This window comes from Pteropus alecto, unplaced genomic scaffold (genome assembly GCF_000325575.1).
Source record: "Pteropus alecto unplaced genomic scaffold, ASM32557v1 scaffold3, whole genome shotgun sequence".
NCBI lineage: Eukaryota > Metazoa > Chordata > Mammalia > Chiroptera > Pteropodidae > Pteropus > Pteropus alecto.
In genome coordinates, this window is record NW_006442484.1 from 48516465 (window position 1) to 48520903 (window position 4439).

The 4439-nt window shown below is 31.3% G+C and overlaps 1 protein-coding gene and 1 long non-coding RNA gene across 10 annotated transcripts in view; one reads left to right on the top strand and one right to left on the bottom strand.

Moving 5' to 3' along the window:
* The window catches only part of ZNF385B (zinc finger protein 385B), a 265070-nt gene that overhangs the window by 116524 nt on the left and 144107 nt on the right, over positions 1 to 4439 (bottom strand). The gene's annotated exons all lie outside the window — the stretch shown is intronic.
* Positions 1 to 4439, top strand: part of LOC112470305 — a 67270-nt gene that overhangs the window by 14157 nt on the left and 48674 nt on the right. The window contains exon 3 of one of the 2 annotated variants that reach the window (XR_003042932.1): positions 4266 to 4359. The exons of the other annotated variant lie outside the window; for it this stretch is intronic. This is a non-coding gene — a long non-coding RNA (uncharacterized LOC112470305). The remainder of the gene's footprint in view (positions 1 to 4265; positions 4360 to 4439) is intronic. 2 annotated transcript variants of the gene reach the window in all.

A 4439-nucleotide genomic window follows, 5' to 3' on the forward strand; every position in this document is an offset into this window, starting at 1 on the left:
TATAATATATATATCTATCTTAATTTTAGCATCTTTTGTCATCTGAATAGGCTGAGAATTTCCCAAATTATCGTGCCCTGGTTTCTTTTTGTTTAACAGTTCTTCCTTCAATTTATATCTCTCTTCTTATATTTTTCTGTAATCAGGAAGAAACAGGCCACATATTCAACATTTTGCTTGGAAATCTCCTTACCAAGATATTCCATTCATCTTTCACAAGTTCTTTCCACATAACCAAAGGACACGATTCGATTAAACTTTGCCACTATGTAACAGAGATCTCCATTTTTCTATTTCCCAATAACATGATCTTCACTTCCTACTGTACTCCCATCAGCAGCATCTTTAATGTTCATATTTCTACTAAGATTCTGTTTAAGGGAACCTAGGATTTTTGTATCATGCTTCTCAAAATTCTTTCAGCCTCCACCCACTTCCTGATTCCCAAGCCAATCCTGTGTTTTTAATTATTTGTTATGGCAGTAGCTTACTTCCAGGTACATAATCTATTTCATCAGAAAGATCCTGTTTCCCTTGGTTCTTGTTTGGTTTTTGTTTGTTTGTTTGGTTGGTTGGTTCTTGTGTTTTTAACTACATCTGGTGTTTATATTTCTATGGTGGGTTTAGTGCACCATCTTATCTTAAAAGGTACAGTAACACTTTAACACAGTTCAGTAGTAGCAACATCTATGAAGTATATATTACTCTGTATTTTACAGACAAAATATAATACATTAACATCTACGTTTGGATATAGACATAGCTTAATATAAAGTAAATGACTGAAAATGCAAAGTTCATCTGTATCCTTTATAGTTATTTCCCAAAGTCAGTACTCCAATCTTGAAATTAAGTTTCCATTAGTCTTTCATAACCTTTCCTGTGGTTACAACATCTGAGCTTATCACATGACTAATGCATAAATATCTTTGTATTGATCATTCACAAGTCCTACTGATCCAAGCTACATCCAAATACCATTTTATTTAGCATTTAAATGGGGCTTGGGAACATTAGAATTTTTTATGAGATAAATATTTAGTATGTTATATTCATGTCTTACAGTTAGGGGAAAAATCGGATAATATTATTGATTCATAGGACTTTATTTTTCTTGGTTTGAATTTCAAGTTCTAAGTTGAAGTGTCCTGATTAAAAAAAAATTAACACATATAAAATTCTTTGAAAAGATTAATTCAACTTTTGCATGTGAAAAAGTAAAAATCATTTTCACTAGAGCTCAAATATTGAAAATGTCATTCCAAAGAAAGAATCTTGAAACAATTCCAAGTTAGAAAAAAGAAAGATTTATAGTATAGTTGCCATGGTAATTGCAGTACACTCTATTGCAAACTAGTATGAGGTTAAGAAAGTGCCTCTGTGTTAGAGTCTTTAGGCTGAAAGACAGTCTATAAATTCAACATTTTGAGAACTCAAAAATAATATTAGTAAATCTTAAAATGTTCTTGATAAGGTATTTTAAAAATATAGCCAAACCTAAAATCCATTAAAGTGAACTTGTTTTCTTGCCTGAGACTACTCAACTGCTTCCTCTGCTATGGCTCTTTCTGGAGCTTTAGTGCATGTGCTTTGTCATCTGCATCTTGCTCCACTGTGGTGAGACATACTACCTTAGGTGGAGTATGGACTGATTTTTTTCCATGAGTGATATTAATAGCTCTTATATTATGGAGCTCACTATAGAATTTTCCTTGCTCTATATTCTTCCCATCATGGCATGATTCTAATGTGCTTTGGTTTTAAGTGTCTAAAACATGTTAGGACATTTCTTTGGTGAATAAATAATTTTCCATATTGAATGTCTCAAAGATAAAGTCCATTTACAATTAACATAATCTGTAATATTCTAATGTGTATTTATTAAAAATAAAACCTGTATGTTAGGAAGTGTGTGGGAATGTGTACATGATACATCAAAAGCATAAATCATATATTATACATTATCACAGTTTTGAATTGAAATCTGTCATAAAATTGTAATAAATACACTAATAAATTCCATGTAATTAAGGTTTTGTCTGCATAACCAATTTTAAAAATTCTTACATCGTCTAATACCTACTTGTTTGGCACTTTGAAAAATTAGCCTTAGAATTAGTTTTCATCCTTTTAAGAAGTTTAAAATTTTTATGATACAGAAACTTTATTTTGAAAAAAAAAAAAAAGCATTTTGTACTCATTCTTTGAATAAATTAGTGGGACACTTTGCTATATTAAATGCTTTAGATATTTACAATATAAATAATGAAATGATTCTTAACTGAGGAAACTTTTTGTGAAGAATTCTAAAATATGTTTGGAATCATAGTTTAACCCATATATAGGCAAAGCTTATTATTTGACAAAATGTAGAAAATAAATGAGCAAAAGAATGTTTTAATAATTGTATTTGTAAACACTGTGTGTGTGTGTGTGTGTGTGTGTGTGTGTGTGTGTGTGTGTTAAAACAGAATACCTCTGTAGGAATAAATAAGTAGATCTTTTTGAGTAACAGATAATATTTGACTTTTCCAACAGACTGCCTTGCTGTTAGACTCCTATCTTCTATAGAATCTCTTGAGTGATCTAATTACTGGTAGACTTGACTTGTTTGTGGTTCAAAAATACCCATTTTATGGATTTAGAAACTGAATTCCAGGAAGACTTAGGGACTGGCTTAAAACCATAATATTTGAATTCAAAGCTGAGATTCAATCCAGATTTTCTGATTCCAAAAACTCAAGTTATCTGTTCCTTTATACATCTTAGTGCCAAGTTCACTAAGATGGAGAGTATTTAAAATAATGAAAATTAATAGCAACAAAGTGAGAATTCCTGAAAAACTTATATTGCATACCATTATCTCAAAAAAGAACATCCAAATGTTTAATTTCAACGAATTGTCAAGACTCAGTTGCAGCTGAATTAATAGGCAAAACTTAAAGAAATTCTTTTTAAACTTCTTTATTTAACATTTCCCCCAAATAATTAAAAATATGAACACTTTTTATAAGTTTATATTAAGATATTTTCTCCGTAAACTTTTTTCTGTTAAAATATCTCCATGAAATGAAATTTTACATTATTTAAATATTATGGCGTTACATGTCAGTATAGTGTTTTCTCAAAGTGGGTACCCAATAAATACTTTGGATGACAAAATCAGTTTATGGGCATTGTTTAAACTGCAAACAAATATACCAATAGTGATTAGATTCACCAAGAGATTCTGTGGAATAGATGTGGGAGAGCAAAACAGGCTCTTGGAAATTCAAATATTCTGAAGACCAGTGGTAGCCAGGTTTGATGACTCAGTGAAAAACAGAGTGTATAATGGTGACTCAGGAAGAAACTCCTTCTGTGGTGACAGATAAACACCCTTCGCCTGTCTAATGGGCTATGAGACAAAGCTGCTGGTTCTGGGCTTCTTTGTACAGGTGGATTCCTCTTGGTGCATAGACTATGTTGACCACTTTGAATGTGCCTCCCCTGAGAAACAAAGGAGGTATCAGAAAATGTACCCACTAACCTGTATCTTGATCTCATTTGTTGTGCTATTTGCTGTTTCATTAGTAACCCTAAATGAAACAATTCTATATGGAATATGATCTTTGTGCAAATCTTCCAGCCCAGACCAGATTTAATGGTCTGCCTTAGTGTATATGCAACCATCACCACTAGTGAACGTCTGCAAACATAAGAATTACAGAATAACAGAGCAAATCTATATTCTAATAATGGTCTCAAAAAAGAAACTAATTCCAGCATTTTGAGAACTAAAGATACCGCTTAAAAACAATGTGGCATTTCTTTAAAATATCATTTGAATATGCAATTAAGAGAAGGGGGTTTATCATTTTGACTGAAAAACTACAAATATAAATTGGACAATGACAAGTTTGACAATATATTATATTACTTCTGCAGGCAAGTCAACCAAAGGAAATCTAATAACATTCTAAACAAAGAAGTATTGCATAGCTTCCTAAGGCGGCTATTCTGAATTAAAAAAAAAAAAACAAAAAAAAAAAACATTTATCTAAATATGTAAGTGTGAGGAAATGATCATGTTTCCATTTTTATATTTTTAGATCAAATACTTTATTTCTCAAATCTTTGTGCACGTATACTCCTTTGTATTGAAAAAATAATATATAATTCCTTATGTTGGTTTTACAAAGAAGCATAGCCATTTAAATTGCTTAACAAAACTAAAGTGACTGTGTTGCATTTCTTGTTTTGTACTATGCTGCTTGTTCACACAGCCATCTTGACTACTACACTGTGAGATACTTGAAGAGGCAAGAACCAATCCTATATTATTTATGTTTCTTCCTCCGTCATAGAAACCAGCACATGGTGAGTGCCTAACAAAAGTTTCCAGAATTATATCACTCTTATAGAAAGACTCACATTCCATTTAGGAAAAGTGTTTCCAA